This window comes from Pseudophryne corroboree, chromosome 5 (genome assembly GCF_028390025.1).
Source record: "Pseudophryne corroboree isolate aPseCor3 chromosome 5, aPseCor3.hap2, whole genome shotgun sequence".
NCBI classification, from domain to species: domain Eukaryota; kingdom Metazoa; phylum Chordata; class Amphibia; order Anura; family Myobatrachidae; genus Pseudophryne; species Pseudophryne corroboree.
The window spans coordinates 224,440,505-224,463,243 of NC_086448.1; positions in this window are offsets into that span (position 1 = coordinate 224,440,505).

The following is a 22,739-nucleotide window of genomic DNA, read 5'->3' on the forward strand; positions in this document are numbered from 1 at the left end:
ATATGTAGTCTAGACAAATGGAACTGTCCTGTAGCCACCATAATATATAGGTATATCATCATTTTTACATTTTTTCCTTTTTTTGGGGGGGGGGGGGGGGTTGGGGGGGCTGCCTATTTTGTCAGTCCCAGGCCCCACAGTTTCTGATGGCAGTCCCGGATCCTCCTTCCTTTTTCCTTGACCCGATCACAGTCATAGTTGCAGGTAGGGCTCCATGCAGATGTTCTTTTGTCAGGTAAGTACAAGTGCCGCCAATGCATTTTGAGTGTTGGATAAATCTTCCTCAGGGCTGTATGTACACTGCGGATTATGACAGGTGTGAAGCTAAACATACAGTTAAGGGGTAATCTTTTCACAATGATACATCCAACACTGCATACGGTTAAAAATAGGCATTTACTGTAGTTCTACGTTTGCAATGCCGGATTAATTAAAATGCACTTGTATTCAACTCTAATGATTGTATTTAACCAGATAATCTAATATCTATTTATACGCATTTGGCACCCAAGTGAAAACACAAATGTCTAGATGCATCATCGCTTGGAGAGTGATAAAATGGAAAGTGATAAACTAACAGCCAACCAGCTCCTAACTATTTTTAAAACAGGGCCTGTGACAAGGCAGTCAGGAGCTGATTGGCTGGTGCTTTCTCTCTCTCTCCATTTTATCACTCTCCAAGTGATGAAGCATCTAGCCCAAAGTCATTTTCATATTTTGTACAAACACAATGTAACATAGAGGTATTTTTAAAAATGAGGATACTTAATACTATACTTCAACCACAAAGTCAATTTCTCCAGGAAACAGAGCACAAAAGACAGTATACAGTATTTTCACTTCATGATGTCCAATAATATTATGGGGAGAACAGTTATGCTGCTTTTATTTTTAGCTCATTAATATGTCTCATTAATTACATGCTTCTCCCCAATGCAAAAAAAAAATATGCAAAGCTGTTTCATATTTTTTTTCAAAAACAATTTAAGGTCTTCAATTTTTCTCCAAAACTAAATGCAATTAACACTTGGTATAACGAATGACAAGAGATTTACCATCTGAAATGGGCTAATGTGATAATTATCAGCTGCGATTGTTGTTTGCCAAGTGTGAAATACTGTAAAAAATATATCTGTAATCTACACTAGCATCTCCAGGAAAACTAATGAAGTAGATCTTGCATCCAATTAGATTTCTATGTTTATATCAGCATAAAGCATTACATATTTCTAACTGTAAGGAGAGAGCTAAATGATGCAATGAGATAACCAACACACTCTCATGGTAATACTATGCTCATTGACGATCACTATCCCAAAATATTTTTTTATTAATTTGCCAACATTTTTTTTTCATTTTCATAGGTCATTTCCAAGATTAATTGTAATGTTTGATATTGTTTACACATCAAAAAATACTCAAATCATACTTTCATAGAGGGCCAGTCCTTTCTGTGAGTTCATGAAAGTGCTAGCAAAAGCCTTGCCCTGGGCCCTCATTCCGAGTTGTTCGCTATTTTTTTCGTTCGCACAAGGTATGAGCAAAATTTCGAACATGTAGCAAAATAGCGAATATCCGCCCTCAACGTGCGTCTGCTATTTCGTACGCAGTATTACATAAAGTAGGCGTATGCCAAATTACATCGCACTAATGCGAACCCATCGCATTACCACCAGCCTTATCGTAAAAATCCTAACTTATCGTAGATTTACACATTCCTGTTAAAATTGCACACGCTTTAGCTAAAAAAACGCACAGCAATGGGTTTTTTTCCCTTTAAAGTTAAATTACACCTTTCAGTTTAAACTCCACAAACCTTCCTCAATTACGAATCCAATTAGTGTAATGAATGATAATGGTCATGACCAATTAAGTCTTCAAAGAATACCTGCAGAACACTTTGTAGGCATAATTGGCCATCAACATTTTTTTGCTTTGATTTAAAAGAAATAGATGTAAATGTGCCTGGGCTAATGTTATTTTTTTTTTTCTTTCTTGGTGTAGAGGTGTATTGTGTGAATAAATGTGTTTGCATGTTTTTCAAATCAATAAGCTCCTAACTGTCATAAATTATTTTGTTTTGGTGTCATTTAAAATACTAATCTTAAGTAAGATGTGTGAACTGTTTTACGTCACCAATTTCTGCACACCAATCTGCTGTTCTTTTACAGCATTAATAAACACAACACCCGCATAACTTGGACAACATTTTTTTTATTTTTATTTTTTTATTTTTTTAACGAAAAATTACTTTTTTGGTATAAAACAATAATGTAAAATAAATTTTTAGAAAAATGATTCTAACAATTCAAAATCGGCCAGCATGGCCCTCAAATTGTTTTGAATCCTGGTCACAATTCCTGGCAAAGTTGTGGGATCTCCAACTGCAACATCTGAAATGAAGAGGCAAAATAAACATTACAAACTTACTCACATTACCTATTATACAAGCAAGGCACAAAGCACACTTTAATGGCAAAGGGACTACATCATGGATGTTTGAATGTTAAAACAGTTCCATACCAACACACAAGCATGCTCAGCAATGTTTGTTATTGTTAATTTACAAAATTAGAAAGTGTACCACACCATGATGTACATTTACTAAGATGGGAGTTCTATTTAAGATGGGACGTTGCCCATAGCAACCAATCAGATTACACATATCTTCTAGAAGGTGCTCAATAAATGAGAAGTTGAATCTGATTGGTTGCTATGGGCAACATCCCATCTGGATTAAAACTCCCATTTTAGTAAATGTAACCCCATGCTGGGATTAATTCACATCTGGAGTGAAGCAGACTTGCATTTTTAGGTGTTTGCCCTGCATCATCACACTGCATATCAACATCTTTAGAAGGACCACATATCGTAGTATGCCCACACTCCATGAAAGCCTGCCTTACAACATAAGGTCAAACAGCTTTATAAATGTATAAATCCTAAATAGTAGGAGTGTAACTTTCACAACACAAATCACTGTGTCCTTAGCCTGCCTAACAAAGTGACTCCTGCGAATTTAATTTGAAAATCTAGCAATACCCATGCACAATTGTAAAAGTAAAACCACACAAAAAGTACCACTCAGGTCTAAATGTTTTGCATATAATGTATCACATACAAACCCTGTTGTGCAGCCAAACCTGTCGACATAGTGATTGGCGACCCAGAGTGGCCATCCTCAACATTGCAGATGTAGACACTGTACATATAATGTTCCTTACACAAATGTAAATGCATCATCCATACCATGATGAAGAAGACAAGCATTTAACCTTGACAAAAGATTGGCCACAGTACAACACTGCATTTATTTGAATGTGTCGTTTTTGAACCAAAATAAAAATTAAGGAATGTGTGTGAACTTACTCTCCTCTGCCACTTTCCCACCTCCCTCAAGTGGCTCCGGGGCCTCTGCTGCCCATTCACATGGTGGCGAAGGTGGCTGGCTGGGGGATGGAGGCTGGATGGGTGAGGTTGGCTGGATGGGGGATGGGTGCTGGATGGGGGAAGGAGGCAGGATGGGGAAGGAGGGTCTAATTGTGTAAGCGTATGGAAGGGGGAGGTCCTTACAGAGGGGGTTTGTGAATGATAGGGTGAGGGTGGTGGAGTGGTTTTTTGGGACACAGAGGGGGAGGGGGGCAGAGAGGGAAATTGGGAAAGAGAGTGGGATTGGGCTGGAGAGGGGGATTGGGAAAGAAAGTGGGATTGGGCTGGAGAGGGGGATTGGGAAAGAGAGTGGGATTGGGCCGGAGAGGGGGATTGGGAAAGAGAGGGGGTGTGGGCCGGAGAGGGTGAGGTGGCTGGAGAGGGGGAGTGGGCTGGAGAGGGTGAGGTGGCTGGAGAGGGGGAGTGGGCTGGAGAGGGTGAGGTGGCTGGAGAGGGGGAGTGGGCTGGAGAGGGTGAGGTGGCTGGAGAGGGGGAGTGGGCTGGGGAGGGTGAGGTGGCTGGAGAGGGGGAGTGGGCTGGAGAGGAGGAGGTGGCTGGAGAGGGGGAGTGGGCTGGAGAGGGTGAGGTGGCTGGAGAGGGGGTGTGGGCTGGAGAGGGGGAGTGGGCTGGAGAGGGGGAGTGGGCTGGAGAAGGGGAGGGGGCCTGAAAAGGGGCCTGGTGTGGGCTCCCAGCAGCAGCAGCAGCAGCTTGCCATTGTGTGTGTTCACCCTAGAATGACATATATAATATTTAGGTTTTAGCATATACATTTTTAACATCAGCATATTCCTATTACTCTGTTCTGTCCTATGTTAAAGAGACAGGGGTAACATTAATAAGTTTGTAAAATGTTTAAACTGGTGATGTTTGCCCATAGCAACCAATCAGATTATACGTAAACTTTATTAAGCTGCTTCTATCAGATAATATATAGAATCTGATTGTTTGATATAGCCAACATCACCAGTTCAAAAAACCACCCACATTATAAGAATAAACCCACTGAGCAAGCTATTGGGTTCAGTTGTCAGCCTGTGTAGCAATTATGCACAACAGCATTCACTTTTGCAGAAGCACCTTGATACACAGTCAGTACTGCTTGCCCTACCCACACACACTGTCATGTGTATTCTACAATAGTTTATTGTAAGTGTGCTAATTTTCACACTCTCACTTAGTGAAAGTAGGCAAAGTTTATGGCAAAAATCTGTTATGTACTGTAATATTTTACTTACTGTGCCTACGTAGGTTATGGATTTGTTGGCGGAGCTCCGCCAACAGGTCCGGCGTACGCCTGCGGAGGTCGCTCCACCGTCTCTATAGCTGTATGATGGTCCGCCTGCTGCGGACGCGGGTCCTCAATAAGCGGCATACCTCCGCGTAGGCCTCACGCTTTACCCTATTTGGGACAAAGGGCCCTGCGCAGCCTACGCGGCGGTCCATCACTGCCACAAGGACGCGCAGCTCGCGGCGCGTGAATGCAGCTGCGCGCATCATGGCAATGGCGTTTTCCATATATGGGCTTATATTTATAGTTTGTGGTTGCATGTGATTGGTTGGAAATGTATTGTGTCATCTGTAATAAACTGTATTGATATGTGTACATTGATGTGCAGGACAGTTTGTTTAGTTCTCATGGGCGGTGATTCGCACCCGCGGACACACACACACACACAAACATACACAAACACACACATATTCCAATATGGCTTAAAATCATAAACATATTAGTCTTCACATATATATAAAATAAAAACATTTTTTTTAAAAATAACCATTGGATACAACAATCTTACACAACATACATGAAAAGGATAATATTACATAATAAAAATGTCCTGAAACAATATAAAATACTCTCAAAACTCACTCAGAAATGTGCTCACTCAGAAATGTCCACCTTGCTTCAGTAATTTTCCGCATACACCCATGCACAGGCTGCATGCAGGGCGTTCATATAGCCAGTGCAGCAATTACTGGACTTATTAGCATAATATACACCTGCGCGGAATTCCGCACCGGAAAACGCAAGCAGCTATAAATAGCTGAACACTCGTGCATACACACATGCTACCAGCAACATGGCTACTCGTGAGCAGACGGCAGCAGAGATGGACGAGGTGCAGAAGCAGATGGCAGCTTTAGCACACAGAAGCTTAGCACTGCGGAGGCAGATGCTTGAGTTTGCCAATGCTGACTCTGAAATAGCAGGACCCAGTACTATACAAACTACTTCTTCTGCTACCCAGGAGTTAGGAGTGAATCCCCTGCCAGACATAGCTAGTGGGGAAACTGAGGGTGATTCTGGACTAGCAGCTCAAACACAGACTACACAAGCAGCTAGTGAAGAGGAAGATGGTGATGAAGGTCAGGATGATAGCTCACAGGCTACTGCCAAAAAAAAGAAAAGACAGCCCGCCTTCACTAAGAGGGAGTTACGGATTTTGGTCACACAGGCCATGCAAAAAATACATCGAGGACCCAAAAACATGGGTGCTGCAACCAAAGACAGAATTTGGAGGGACATCACTAATTCTATTAATGAAGTCGGCTCAATAGTCCGCACCTCGCAGGAAGTTCGAAGACGGTAAGTGTATCTTGCCAGTCCATTTTCTGTGCCAAGTATTATTAAAAAGTAACTTAGATGTGATGTTGCCTATAGCAACCAAATGCATAGCATGTGTACTATATATTAAAGCATGTTTTCAAAATTTAACACTACCTTGCCCCTATTTTTCCCCACATATGTAGTTGGGCCGACTTCAAATCCCACCTGAAGGGCAAGAGGTCTGCGGAGTGGAATGCCTCGAGGGCAACAGGGGGAGGACCAGCTGTCACTGTGGAATACACAGATCTGGAGGAGATAGCGATGGATTGTGTGAGCTACGAGGAGGGGGTTGGGGTGTCTTATATGGACACGGACCTGCCTGAAATACTCCATGCACATGACTTGCCAGGTAAGTTTACACACATATTTTTTAATTTTACATTTTTTTGGATACAAAAGTCTCATATTGTTTTTATCTACTCTTTTTCCACTCATTCTTCTATTTGCTTTGCACATAACACAGCACAGGGGGGTGAGCAGGTAGAGTCACAGGAGGGTTATGTGGCTGAGGCTGAGGTGGAGGGACCTAGTGTGTCTGACAGTGTGGGACCACAAATCCCACCCATCCAGATTCCAACTGGCCCCCCCCACCCAACCCTCTGCTATCCCGGAAATCCTGACTGAAATAGCCAGGTATGGTGAGAGCCTGAATGCTTTTCAGGACAGGATGCTCCGGGAAGTAAGCCAGATACCTGTCCGGCTCACTGAGCACAGAACCAGTGTGGAGCAAGGTGTAGCTCAACTCTGCCAAGGTCTGGCAGAGATCAGGCAGGGACAAGATCAACTCGCCTCCTCCTTCCATGAACTTGCCAATTCCATTCGGCAAGGGCTCCAGGACATCGCTGTCTCCCTTGCCCACAGTGGCAGAGAGCCAGCCACATTGACTCCCTCCCCTCACCCTGCCCAGGAAGAACATCCCACTGGGCAGGGCACTCAAAGGTCGCTCCGCAGACCAAGCCAAGAAGAACATCATCAGGCGGGGGAAAAAAAGAGAAAGTGATGTCTCTCCAGATGGGCAGCACCCATGTTTTACATGTTGCCTCGATGTATTTTTTTATTTTGGCTTGTGTGGCCAGAATGTAGAACTCCCCCAAAGTGAAAGGTTTTCTTTAAATTGTAGCCTGTGAGTTATTTGTGCCTACACCTGAGCCATCTTCCTCTTCCTAGCATGCTGTGTATGTTTGTGTTTGTGTGTTTTTCCGGAATCTACCTCAGTTCCCCTAAAAGTTTAGTCTGGCTGGGGGTTCACTTACTTAATTGAAAACATCATATTTTGTCAGAAGAAGGGGTTACCATAGTACTGGGTTCTGCTATGTGCATTTGCCCAATGCCATCTGCTTGCTGCTATGTCCATCTCTGTATGTGATGCTCATTTGTAGCCATGTTGTGTTGTTGATTTTGAATTGTTTTTATAGTAAAAACAAATTACTTTACAATTGTTTGTGTGTTTTATTAAAGGTTATGCACTCATGAAAACTGTGCCCTGTAAACTTGAACATGGCATATTGACATTTGTGGAACAAGGGAACAATCAGAATATGAAGACAAACATTGCATAGTGTAATTTTAAATCTGTATGCCTTGCACAACACTTAATTTACCATATAAAAAAAAAACGTGGGTTACTAGGGGCAACATGCCATAGTATTAGATATGGACACATATTCCCCCCCCCCCCAAAAAAAAAAAAATTAAGATTAATTAAGATTAAGTCACATTAAATGTAGGCTGCCTTATGGTGCTCATGTTATTTGGTATGTACAAAGGAATATGTCTATGTTGAGAAGATTTAGCTGATGTAGTTTATAAGTTTGTTTAGTCACATTTGAGATTATTCAACAAATAGTTAAAAAATGCATTTAACATCAGTTAATTTTTATTTGTACAAAAAATACAGTGCATTGTGATGAGCGGATTCGGTTTTACTCGGTTTTACTCGGTTCTCAAAACCGAATCTTATTGGCTCACTTATGTCACGTGTTTTGGATAGCCAATAAGATTCGGTTTTGAGAACCGAGTAAAACCGAGTAAAACCGAATCCGCTCATGTGAGTCAGTGTCAGATTTGTTTGTGCTAACAATACAAATATGAAGTGGCCATATAATTGCTGTTTGTATTATTTTGTAAGAGCAGTGTTTTGCGAGTAAATGCTCAACAGGTGAATTCAGTTGCTAATTAATTGCTAATTAGAGCAGACACAGTAACAGTACTTCGCAAGTGCTGAGTAGCTGCAGACTCACTCTTCGGCTGCGTCAAGATAGCGAACATTTGTTATGTACTTTTAACATAGGATACGCATTTTGCCAAAAACACGCCTACTGCTGGATGCATACTCCCACACAAGCCGCCCACTTTCACGCCCATTTCGTAGGATTGCGAAGCCGTGCCTCTGCCACGCCTCCGTCACTCCCCGTTTTTGTTTGTGTATTACGAGCAGCTTTTCTTATAGTAATTCTGCACAAGTGTCGTATCACTATCTTTGCGCATGCGTATTTCCGCTTTTGCGCTTGCGCAGTTTGAGGTTTTCTTGCCATTTGCGATGCGATGATCCGCTGCGAACAACTCGGAATGAGGGCCCTGGTACATAAGTGTGCACCTGAATGTGCAAGGTGTAGGAGGTCTACTTTATGCCTCTTTATACACAACAAGCCTGCTTGGTGCATCTCAAGGATCAAACACTGGACACACCATAGGAATTTGCACAGCCCCATGCTAGAAGTATGGCCTCCAATGTAAGTAATTAAGTACCTGAGTTTAAAACCAGTTATGTGATACACCTGTGACACTCTCATAACACTCTCATAACATACCATTAAGACAGTGCATCTTCGTGCATATGAATATGCTTTCGCACCCGACGAGTAGCTTCCTGCCTGCGCAGCCTAGCAGAGCTGGTTGGCGGCTACCAGCCATGTTTTGGGTCGTAGCAGCTGCGTGACATCACGCGGCCACCGCAGCAATGGCCCGGACACGCCTGTTTTGTCCAAACCACGCCCCCCCCAACGGTGTTCTAACGCCATTGGCACGCACCCTCCCGCCTCAGCCTGTCAGTCAGTGATCAAATCTTACTGGGTGCGCGTGCGCACTTCCCAAAGGTCTTCAAAGTACAATTGCTGCCGTTGCAGCAATTGCTTCTGAATTAGGCCCTATGTGCACACATATGTTACTGGCTGTTCCTCTGGCTCTTACTTCCTGACTTTGGCTGTTTACTCCTCTGGATTTTACTCCCTGGCTTCTGTCTGACTGTTCCTCTGGCTCTTATTCCCTTGCTTCTGTCTGACTGTTCCTCTTGCCCTTTACTACCCGGCTTCTGTCTGACTGTTCCTCTGGCACTAACTCCCTAGCTTTGGCTGACTGCTCCTCTGGCTCTTACTTCCTGGCTTCTGTCTGACTGCTCTCCTGGCTCTTACTTCCTGGCTACTGTCTGACTGTTCCTCTGGCTCTTACTCCCTGGCTTTTGGCTACTTTTGTGGCTCTTATTTTTATGGCTATGGCTTTGTATCTCTGTCCCTCCGTCATTGGACTCTCCCTCAGTCTAATCTCATCCTCACAGAACTATGACCAGTAGAAAGAATCAAGGGACAAAAAGGCAGGAGGGGAATTAAACCTCATTAGCAGTACCTTTGATATCTACAAAAGGATGACGAGGTAGGGACCCATGATGAGTTCACTGTGACATAGTAGTTGGGCCCACATTTTTGGCCAAAAATTGTGCTAAGAACTTAAATTTTACTCCATGATAAATTATAGAGTTGAATTAATTTTTTGGGGATTACAAGCGTGCGCCTGCATTTTACTTTTTTCTATATGCTTGATTGCAGGAAGCTAGAGTACACCATGGTGAGTGTAGTGCGGTCTCACCACTGCATTTGTATTTCTGTTGAGCTGCTTAGGTACAGTATTTGCATGTTTGCAATTCCTGTTTGCAAGGCTTTAATGGCGTCTCCATTTGGCAGTCCCCTTTGCTGTCCAGTCATCATCTAATGTTGTTTATGCAAGTGTCTGGTGCAAAACGTTTTGTTCCTTTTCTGAAAGGATGGTGGTGTGCAGGCTCTTGGCCCACGACCTGGGAGTATGTGAGTTTACAAAAAAAAAAAACAGTTGTTTCTTGAGCTGTTTCAGAATGTTGTGGTGCTAGAATTATGAGGAGAGAGATTGCGGGATAAGGTGATTACTTTTTGGTGCAACATCTGGGAGTGGTTCAAGCAATCAACCAGAAAGCAATCAACCAGCAAAATGGCTCTGTACTGCCAGGGGGATTGATGTTGCATGCACTTACTATGGCTCCATGTTATACCCATGTTGCCTCTGCAACCCACCCCAAATGGCTGACAAACTTCAGCTCGGAGCATCTTTGGAACTGTATTCTCTGCACGGGCATGGCTCCCAAGACTCACAGGTGTGGCTGCAATGGCAAATAAAATGATACCTTTAGGGGAAAAAGCAGGAAAATGGTCAAACAACACCACAAGCTAGAAAACATACACACTCTATCAAGCAATGAGTGAGTGCAGCTAAAAGCCTTATAAACATACCTGAGAAAAAATGCAATGAGTCAATCAATCAGCCCTCACCACATGAATGAATGCAAAACCTAGTACCCACTCACTCCTGGAAATCAGTGATGGCTTCAAGGCAACCATTAAACAATCTAATTGACCTGAAATGCAGTGGTATAACGGAGGTCGTCATTGAGTCTCTCCTATAGTCTGCCGCAACTCCTGAAATAGCCACCACTGAAACCTAAACATCAGGTTAACATAAGTGCCTCCAGCATTAACTTAAATGTGACAATCTTTATGTGAGAATGCTCATACTCCCCTTACTCAGACCACACTGCCTAACAACTCCTAATTCAGAGTTGGATTAGATTAGAACAGCACAGAACAGACACATAATACACAACACCTAAAATTTTTTTTTAATGCACTTTAATAAATTTACCCCACGGACACCACATGAGTAGGGAAGTTGTCTATTCTGTGTACAGTAATGGAACCAGGATACATAGTGGTTGTAATTGACCATAAGCATATCTCAAGATAGCAAATCAAGATGTACTGTAACTTGAAGTCTTTTCAATTCAGTTATAATTATATGTAACCAGACCTCTAGTCCATTTAAGCCAGAACAGAAATAAAAACAGTTAATTAAATTGTTGTATTTGTGTACTGCAAGACAATGCATTGAGAGCTCTCTAAATATATGCAAAATAATACAAAACTCAAGTGGTTTTGAGATGTTGCCAGAGCAATGATTAAGAGGACACAGTAAATCAAGCACCATTTAATGAGGTTGTTAAGATACAAGTTTAAATTGGTTTCTACGATCAAGTAAAGCTGCGTGGTAAATCAAGACAATCTGTTTCTTCAGCTTTCATTCATAAGTGCCATAAATTATGTGAGTTAGCAAAGAGGGAAGAAAAACTAATATAATACGCATTTCAATGGTTGGATGGTGATACAAAGTACATTACAATCACAAAATACTGTATATTGAGAAAATACTGAGGGGGAGGATAATTGGAAAGGACTATAGCAAAACACTTGTTTAGGGTGCCAAGCAGAGGGCAATCCCCACTGTTTCCCAATGGCGCAGATAAATGTGTGTATGTGTGTAAAGGGGGGGGGGGGGCAGTTGCTAATTACCCGGGCCCGGCTTGTTGGAGGGGCCCGATGGGGAACTGGGTCAGTTGCTAAGACATTATCCCTCTTTGTAGCACTGCTGAGTGGAATATTTTTTATTTTTTTTATGGGGTGTGGCCGCTCTCGCCAGTCCTGGCAAAGTGATGGAGCATTGTTCAATTTTTTCATATATATGGGTGGCAAAAATGGACAATTAGCAAATAGACAAGTTGCAGGATCACTAATGGCTTCACTGTGACCTGTCTTGAAACCCGGGAGATATCTTTTTGAGATCACTATACTCGTTTGGGTGGGCACTCCATGACACCCCAATATATCTGGTACGCTTCTCTGCCTGACTAATGGTGGATTTGATGTAATTGCGTTTTTAATGAATATATTTAAAAAAATATAAATTTTATTTGGAATAAAAAATTGTACTTCACTATATACATTCTCTCAATTTTTGGGTTGATGCAGAGAATATAACCATATTGAGAGAGATTTCATCATCAGGAGAGAACGTGGATTCGAAACAATTTCCTTGTTATAGACTGTGGTGAATTGGACTTCAGAAGTCGTTCCATTGGATGTAGCAAAAGTGACGTATTGGATACTATTTTTTCCCAATATCAGAGGGTGCGCACATTTGCAAAACTGTGTTACTGTACCATTGCCTACATAGTCTGTGCTCATTTATTCCTAAAAATCTCAGATCCAGTTTGATCCTTACCATGTTTCCAGATTCAGATATCCAGGTTAAATGCCCTGATCGGGGGTGCCTCAAACGTGTTAATCCATATCACATGCACAAATAACCCTGTATTTTGCCGGGTCGACACATGTCGGTGTGCAGTGTGAACGGGTCACTGCCGAATTCCCGGGTCACCTGACCTGGTTCTTCAACCCGGGAATAAAGAAGGGTTATTCCCGGGTCAGGTGCAGTGTGAACGGGTTACCGGGGTCGATGCAACCCGGCACAGCATAGGGAGAGGCGGCGTGGAGATGATCTCATCTCCAGCGCCACCTCACCTGCCCCCGATGCCGCCTCCGTCCCTGCCCCTGATGGCAACCCACCTGGCAAATTGCCGGGTTAGGAAGCCAGTCTGAAATGATCCACGGCCGGGTCGCACCCGGGAAGGACCCGTATCCAATTCCCGGGTGCGATCCGGCAATGGCAATCTGAACGGGGTATGAATGAAATCTGATCGATATGTCCCAGGCATGATTTTCATGGCACCACGGGCGTTATTTATGGTCTTCTATCTCTTAAACTACATGCATTTATAAAATTAACATGAAGGATTTTCTCCTTCTGTTTCTGACCATATTTTGTGTAGGTTGTTCTCTATATCCCTGGAAGCATTCCTTGCTGTAGAGCCCTTCCCTATTAGCATATTATTCAGGGAGGTCAGTGGGCCTAATTCAGACCTGACCACAGCAGCTAATGGTCAAAACCATGCAAACTGCGGGGGAAGGGGGCACATATAACATGTAAAAAGAGAGTTAGATTTGGGTGGGGTGTGTTCAAACTGAAATCTAAATTTCAGTGAAAAAATAAAGCAGCCAGTATTTACTCTGCACAGAAATAATATAACCCATCCAAATCTAACTCTCTGCACATGTTATATCTGCTCCTCCTGCAGTGCACATGGGGGGTCATTCCGAGTTGATCGTAGCTGTGCTAAATTTAGCACAGCTACGATCATGAACTCAGACATGCGGGGGGACGCCCAGCACAGGGCTAGTCCGCCCTGCATGTCAGTGCTGGCCATCCCCCGCAGAAGTGCAAAGGTATCGCACAGCGGCGATGCCTTTGCACTTCAAGAGTAGCTTTAGCGTGCTGGCCGGGAGCTACTCATCACTCCCCGGCCCGCAGCGGCTGCATGTGACATCATGCAGCCACTGCGAGGCACTCCCTGCACGGTCAGGCCACGTCTGCGTTGGCCGGACCGCGCCCACGAAACGGCGGCCAAACGCAGCCATTTCACCCCCTCCCGCCCATCGACCGCCTCTGCCTGTCAATCAGGCAGAGGCGATCGTAGCACAGCGATGGGCGGCCATGGCTGGCGCACTGCGGCGCTGGCGCATGCGCAGTTCTGACCCAATCGCTATGCTGCGAAAAACTGCAGTGTGCGATCGGGTCAGAATTACCCCCATGGTTTCGCCCATCTGCTAACAAATTTGCTGCTGTGATCAACTTTGAATTACCCCCTTGGATATGCCCATTAGCTAACAAATTTGCTGCTGCAATCAGGTCTGAATTAGGCCCTGTGTCATTTTTCCTGACTCATGTCTTAAACCTCTAAACTTCTCACCTATTCAGATGGCCCAGCTCCAAGCTGGCTGCAGGCAATCTATTTTTTATATAGACCCATATGCAACAAGTACTGTATTACAACTATAACCTGCAAATACAAAACTTTCCTACATCTGACACTTGTGCCTCCTAACAGGTTGGGTACGGGATACCGGTAATGACTAACCCTATCCCTCCTTTTCTACAGCCTAACCTTAACCCTCGCACCCAGCAGCCTAACCTTCCCTTCCCTCAGGCTAACCCGACATACTTACGTTCAGGATTCCGGCACCAGACTTCTGACCACTGGCATCCTGTCTGTCGGGATACCAACTACCTCCACTCCTAACACAAGGCTTGTGCAAATGCACACTGAAAATTACGGTCATTAGCACTTGATTACAGATTGACTGTAGCAATTGCTCTCTTCATTGATCATGCCTACTGTATATCAAAGGAATTTGTTGGTATATATAAGAATATTCTTTTTTATTTGCACAGAAGGAAGATTATATATTTTGTATTATAGAGCGTTTTCATTTAAATAATGACAAAAGTACCTGGTTGGGTGTAAGTGTATCTGATGTACACCTGATGTTAGCCAGTTGCATATGCCACTGATACGGAGATGAATACATTTTGAGATGCGTCTATACACTGTACAGCATAATTTCTCGCCACTGCAGTTACATCTTAGACATATATGTGTCCAATATAGAATCTGCTCCATGATAGAGCTCTGAATTCCTTTTGCACTTTTGTTTCATCATGCTTGTCCATGTACTTTATTCCCAGGTGGATTTTGTTAGGAATTTATCTCATCTGGAATACCTCATAATCCAGGAATAGGTAGTGAATGTCATAAATGGAGCCAGTATGAGAAAGACAGGACAAACCTTAGCAATTAGGATCCTTGGAGTTTTCCCGAAGTAAAACTTTAATCAGGCACAGACTGTCACACTACTGGTGGATGGTGTTCCCAGTGGAGCCACTAGGGGGAGATGGGCAGTGTTCACACGGGAGAGGAGAGAGGGACGAAAATAATTTCTCCTCAGTCAGGGAACTAGGCTGATACGCAGTGAGCGTAATGTACTTGGAATACTTGGTGTACTGGGCTAAACCCAGAGAGATTATGCTTGAAATACTTAGTCTACTGGGATAAACCCAGAGAGCAGATTATACTGGAATGCAGAGCAGTACCAGCTACACAGGCAATGCAGAGCAGCACCAGCTACACAGGAAATGCTGGAATGCGGAGCAGCACCAGCTACACAAGAAATGCGGGAATGTGGAGCAGCTCCAGCTACACAAAATATGCTGGATTGCAGAGCAGCACCAGCTACACAGGAAATGCTGGAATGTGGAGCAGCACCAGCTACACAGGAAATGCTGGAATGTGGAGCAGCACCAGCTTCACAGGAATTGCTGGAATGCGGAGCAGCACCAGCTACACAGGATATGCTGGATTGTTGAGCAGCAGGATATCTCTCAAATGACCAGGAAAATACCGGATTCTACTTGATACAGTGGGATATGGACTGGATCCGCCTAAATATACTAGCAACTGGCTGAGTCCTGGAAGGCAGTTTAGTAGCAGGCTTGATTCAGGAGACACACTAGGAAGTTGATAGCTGGCTGGGTCCAGTAGTTCCACAAACGAGAGATAGAAATAATGTTTACAGCTCTGTGCAGTGGGCAAGCTGTTCATGTAGTTCTCTGAAGGCGCTGAAGAGTCTGAAGAATCCCCCTGACTGCCGGAAGTCAGGGAGTGAAGGATGTGACTGAATAAGCAACGTTGTTCTGGCCCAGATTGGAATGACTGGTGCCCTTTTATCCCGTGAGGAGCACTAGGATTGGTGGAATAACATGATGCAAGGCTGGACTGTGGAGAGAATCACGAGTCAAAGCTGGAAAGTTAATAACGTTTCAGCGATCAGCTGACCAGATCCAAGATGGTAGCAGCCATTACAGTGAGACAATGGAGAACCTCTGAACCTCCACATGGCAGACATCCCTGTGATAATGGGTCACCTTCGCAGACATTGGGGACTCCTCCAGGAGAGACAGAATGGCACATAGGTAAGTGCAGGCATGCTGTACACAGATTCTTGACAGACGGAAGGAAGTGCTTGGTATATAGCCATCTAATTATTCTGACCAGGAAGATGCAGGTAAAAAGAACACTTAGGTGTCTATTTACTAGTGATGTGCACCGGAAATTTTTCGGGTTTTGTGTTTTGGTTTTGGGTTCGGTTCTGCGGCCGTGTTTTGGGTTCGAACGCGTTTTGGCAAAACCTCACCGAATTTTTTTTGTCGGATTCGGGTGTGTTTTGGATTCGGGTGTTTTTTTCAAAAAACCCTAAAAAACAGCTTAAATCATAGAATTTGGGGGTCATTTTGATCCCATAGTATTATTTACCTCAATAACCATAATTTCCACTCATTTCCAGTCTATTCTGAACACCTCACACCTCACAATATTATTTTTAGTCCTAAAATTTGCACCGAGGTCGCTGGATGGCTAAGCTAAGCGACACAAGTGGCCGACACAAACACCTGGCCCATCTAGGAGTGGCACTGCAGTGTCAGGCAGGATGGCCCTTCAAAAAAATACTCCCCAAACAGCACATGACGCAAAGAAAAAAAGAGGTGCAATGAGGTAGCTGTGTGACTAAGCTCAGCGACCCAAGTGGCCGACACAAACACCTGGCCCATCTAGGAGTGGCACTGCAGTGTCAGACAGGATGGCACTTCAAAAAAATACTCCCCAAACAGCACATGACGCAAAGAAAAAAAGAGGCGCAATGAGGTAGCTATGTGACTAAGCTAAGCGACCCCAGTGGCCGACACAAACACCTGGCCCATCTAGGAGTGGCACTGCAGTGTCACGCAGGATGGCCCTTCAAAAAAATACTCCCCAAACAGCACATGACGCAAAGAAAAAAAGAGGCGCAATGAGGTAGCTGTGTGACTAAGCTAAGCGACCCTAGTGGCCGACACAAACACCTGGCCCATCTAGGAGTGGCACTGCAGTGTCACGCAGGATGGCCCTTCAAAAAAATACTCCCCAAACAGCACATGACGCAAAGAAAAATGAAAGAAAAAAGAGGTGCAAGATGGAATTGTCCTTGGGCCCTCCCACCCACCCTTATGTTGTATAAACAGGACATGCACACTTTAACGAACCCATAATTTCAGCGACAGGGTCTGCCACACGACTGTGACTGAAATGACTAGTTGGTTTAGGCCCCCACCAAAAAAGAAGCAATCAATCTCTCCTTGCACAAACTGGCTCTACAGAGGCAAGATGTCCACCTCATCATCATCGTCCGATTCATCACCCCTTTCACTGTGTACATCCCCCTCCTCACAGATTATTAATTCGTCCCCACTGGAATCCACCATCTCAGGTCCCCGTGTACTTTCTGGAGGCAATTGCTGCTGGTGAATGTCTCCATGGAGGAATTGATTATAATTCATTTTAATGAACATCATCTTCTCCACATTTTCTGGAAGTAACCTTGTACGCCGATTGCTGACAAGGTGAGCGGCGGCACTAAACACTCTTTCGGAGTACACACTGGAGGGAGGGCAACTTAGGTAGAATAAAGACAGTTTCTGCAAGGGCCTCCAAATTGCCTCTTTTTCCTGCCAGTATACGTACGGACTGTCTGACGTGCCTACTTGGATGTGGTCACTCATATAATCCTCCACCATTCTTTCAATGGTGAGAGAATCATATGCAGTGACAGTAGACGACATGTCAGTAATCGTTGGCAGGTCCTTCAGTCCGGACCAGATGTCAGCATCAGCAGTCGCTCCAGACTGCCCTGCATCACCGCCAGCGGGTGGGCTCGGAATTCGTAGCCTTTTCCTCGCACCCCCAGTTGCGGGAGAATGTGAAGGAGGAGATGTTGACGGGTCGTGTTCCGCTTGACTTGACAATTTTCTCACCAGCAGGTCTTTGAACCTCTGCAGACTTGTGTCTGCCGGAAAGAGAGATCCAACGTAGGTTTTAAATCTAGGATCGAGCACGGTGGCTAAAATGTAGTGCTCTGATTTCAACAGATTGACCACCCGTGAATCCTGGTTAAGCGAATGAAGGGCTCCATCCACAAGTCCCACATGCCTAGCGGAATCGCTCTGTTTTAGCTCCTCCTTCAATACCTCCAGCTTCTTCTGCAAAAGCCTGATGAGGGGAATGACCTGACTCAGGCTGGCAGTGTCTGAACTGACTTCACGTGTGGCAAGTTCAAAAGGTTGCAGAACCTTGCACAACGTTGAAATCATTCTCCACTGCTCTTGAGACAGGTGCATTCCACCTCCTTTGCCTATATCGTGGGCAGATGTATAGGCTTGAATGGCCTTTTGCTGCTCCTCCATCCTCTGAAGCATATAGAGGGTTGAATTCCACCTCGTTACCACCTCTTGCTTCAGATGATGGCAGGGCAGGTTCAGGTGTTTTTGGTGGTGCTCCAGTCTTCTGTACGCGGTGCCTGTACGCCGAAAGTGGCCCACAATTCTTCTGGCCACCGACAGCATCTCTTGCACGCCCCTGTCGTTTTTTAAATAATTCTGCACCACCAAATTCAAGGTATGTGCAAAACATGGGACGTGCTGGAATTTGCCCAAATGTAATGCACGCACAATATTGCTGGCGTTGTCCGATGCCATAAATCCCCAGGAGAGTCCAATTGGGGTAAGCCATTCTGCGATGATCTTCCTCAGTTGCCGTAAGAGGTTTTCAGCTGTGTGCGTATTCTGGAAAGCGGTGATACAAAGCGTAGCCTGCCTAGGAACGAGTTGGCGTTTGCGAGATGCTGCTACTGGTGCCGCCGCTGCTGTTCTTGCAGCGGGAGGCAATACATCTACCCAGTGGGCTGTCACAGTTATATAGTCCTGAGTCTGCCCTGCTCCACTTGTCCACATGTCCGTGGTTAAGTGGACATTGGGTACAACTGCATTTTTTAGGACACTGGTGACTCTTTTTCTGACGTCCGTGTACATTCTCGGTATCGCCTGCCTAGAGAAGTGGAACCTAGATGGTATTTGGTAACGGGGGCACACTACCTCAAGCAATTCTCTAGTTCCCCGGGAACTAACGGCGGATACTGGACGCACGTCTAACACCAACATAGTTGTCAAGGCCTGAGTTATCCGCTTTGCAACAGGATGACTGCTGTGATATTTCATCTTCCTCGCAAAGGACTGTTGGACAGTCAATTGCTTACTGGAAGTAGTACAAGTGGTCTTCCGACTTCCCCTCTGGGATGACGATCGACTCCCAGCAGCAACAACAGCAGCGCCAGCAGCAGTAGGCGTTACACTCAAGGATGCATCGGAGGAATCCCAGGTAGGAGAGGACTCGTCAGACTTGCCAGTGACATGGCCTGCAGGACTATTGGCTTTCCTGGGTAAGGAGGAAATTGACACTGAGGGAGTTGGTGGTGTGGTTTGCGGGAGCTTGGTTACAAGAGGAAGGGATTTACTGGTCAGTGGACTGCTTCCGCTGTCGCCCAAAGTTTTTGAACTTGTCACTGACTTATTATGAATGCGCTGCAGGTGACGTATAAGGGAGGATGTTCCGAGGTGGTTAACGTCCTTACCCCTACTTATTACAGCTTGACAAAGGCAACACCAGTAGCTTGACACCAGTTGTCCGCATTTCTGTTGAAATAATTCCACACTGAAGAGCTGATTTTTTTTGTATTTTGACCAGGCATGTCAATGGCCATATTCCTCCCACGGACAACAGGTGTCTCCCCAGGTGCCTGACTTAAACAAACCACCTCACCATCAGAATCCTCCTTGTCAATTTCCTCCCCAGCGCCAGCAACACCCATATCCTCATCCTGGTGTACTTCAACACTGACATCTTCAATTTGACTATCAGGAACTGGACTGCGGGTGCTCCTTCCAGCACTTGCAGGGGGCGTGCAAATGGTGGAAGGCGCAAGCTCTTCCCGTCCAGTGTTGGGAAGGTGAGGCATCGCAACCGACACAATTGGACTCTCCTTGGGGATTTGTGATTTCGAAGAACGCACAGTTCTTTGCTGTGCTTTTGCCAGCTTAAGTCTTTTCTTTTTTCTAGCGAGAGGATGAGTTCTTCCATCCTCATGTGAAGCTGAACCACTAGCCATGAACATAGGCCAGGGCCTCAGCCGTTCCTTGCCACTCCATGTCGTAAATGGCATATTGGCAAGTTTACGCTTCTCCTCAGACGCTTTTAATTTTGATTTTTGGGTCATTTTTTTACTGATCTTTTGTGTTTTGGATTTTACATGCTCTGTACTATGACATTGGGCATCGGCCTTGGCAGACGACGTTGATGGCATTTCATCGTCTCGGCCATGACTAGTGGCAGCAGCTTCAGCACGAGTTGGAAGTGGATCTTGATCTTTCCCTATTTTTTTAACCTCCACATTTTTTTTCTCCATATTTTAATGCGCACAACTAAAAGCCACCACAGGTATACAATGTAGATGGATGGATACTATAGTATTATATTACTTATGGACGACGAATGCACTGACGACACAGAGGTAGGTACAGCCGTGGCCTACCGTACTGCTATATATATATATATATATATATATATAATATACTGTATAATAATAATATCGGACCTGGTGGACACTGTCAGCAGACTGCTAAACTAGTATGAAGAAAAAAAAAAGCCACCACAGGTATACAATGTAGATGGATGGATACTATAGTATAGTATTATATTACTTATGGACGACGAGTGCACTGACGACACAGAGGTAGGTACAGCCGTGGCCTACTGTACTTCTATATATATATATATATATAATATACTGTATAATAATAATAACGGACCTGGTGGACACTATCAGCAGACTGCTAAACTAGTATGAAGAAAAAAAAAACCACCACAGGTATACAATGTAGATGGATGGATAGTATAGTATTATATTACTTATGGACGACGAGTGCACTGACGACACAGAGGTAGGTACAGCCGTGTCCTACCGTACTGCTATATATATATATATATATATAATATACTGTATAATAATAATAACGGACCTGGTGGACACTGTCAGCAGACTGCTAAACTAGTATGAAGAAAAAAAAAACCACCACAGGTATACAATGTAGATGGATGGATAGTATAGTATTATATTACTTATGGACGACGAGTGCACTGACGACACAGAGGTAGGTACAGCCGTGGCCTACCGTACTGCTATATATATATATATATATATATATATATATAATATACTGTATAATAATAATAACGGACCTGGTGGACACTGTCAGCAGACTGCTAAACTAGTATGAAGGAAAAAAAAGCCACCACAGGTATACAATGTAGATGGATGGATACTATAGTATAGTATTATATTACTTATGGACGACGAGTGCACTGACGACACAGAGGTAGGTACAGCCGTGGCCTACTGTACTGCTATATATATATATATATATATATATATATAATATACTGTATAATAATAATAACGGACCTGGTGGACACTATCAGCAGACTGCTAAACTAGTATGAAGAAAAAAAAACCACCACAGGTATACAATGTAGATGGATGGATACTATAGTATTATATTACTTATGGACGACGAGTGCACTGACGACACAGAGGTAGGTACAGCCGTGGCCTACCGTACTGCTATATATATATATATATATATATAATATACTGTATAATAATAATAACGGACCTGGTGGACACTGTCAGCAGACTGCTAAACTAGTATGAAGAAAAAAAAAGCCACCACAGGTATACAATGTAGATGGATGGATACTATAGTATAGTATTATATTACTTATGGACGACGAGTGCACTGACGACACAGAGGTAGGTACAGCCGTGGCCTGCCGTACTGCTATATATATATATATATAATATACTGTATAATAATAACGGACCTGGTGGACACTGTCAGCAGACTGCTAAACTAGTATGAAGAAAAAAAAAACCACCACAGGTATACAATGTAGATGGATGGATAGTATAGTATTATATTACTTATGGACGACGAGTGCACTGACGACACAGAGGTAGGTACAGCCGTGGCCTACCGTACTGCTATATATATATATAATATACTGTATAATAATAATAACGGACCTGGTGGACACTGTCAGCAGACTGCTAAACTAGTATGAAGAAAAAAAAACCCACCACAGGTATACAATGTAGATGGATGGATAGTATAGTATTATATTACTTATGGACGACAAGTGCACTGACGACACAGAGGTAGGTACAGCCGTGGCCTACCGTACTGCTATATATATATATATATATATATATATATAATATACTGTATAATAATAATAACGGACCTGGTGGACACTGTCAGCAGACTGCTAAACTAGTATGAAGAAAAAAAAAGCCACCACAGGTATACAATGTAGATGGATGGATACTATAGTATAGTATTATATTACTTATGGACGACGAGTGCACTGACGACACAGAGGTAGGTACAGCCGTGGCCTACCGTACTGCTATATATATATATATATATAATATACTGTATAATAATAACGGACCTGGTGGACACTGTCAGCAGACTGCTAAACTAGTATGAAGAAAAAAAAAGCCACCACAGGAGTGTTTTTCAGGCAGACAAACGTATACTGGACTGGTGGTCACTGTCAGCAAAACTGTGCACTGTACTCCTGCTATAACTGCTCCCCAGTCCCCACAATTAGGCAGTGCGAGCAGTGCACTCAGCACAGATATATGCAGCAGTGCAGCACACTGAGTGAGCACAGATATGGTGGAGC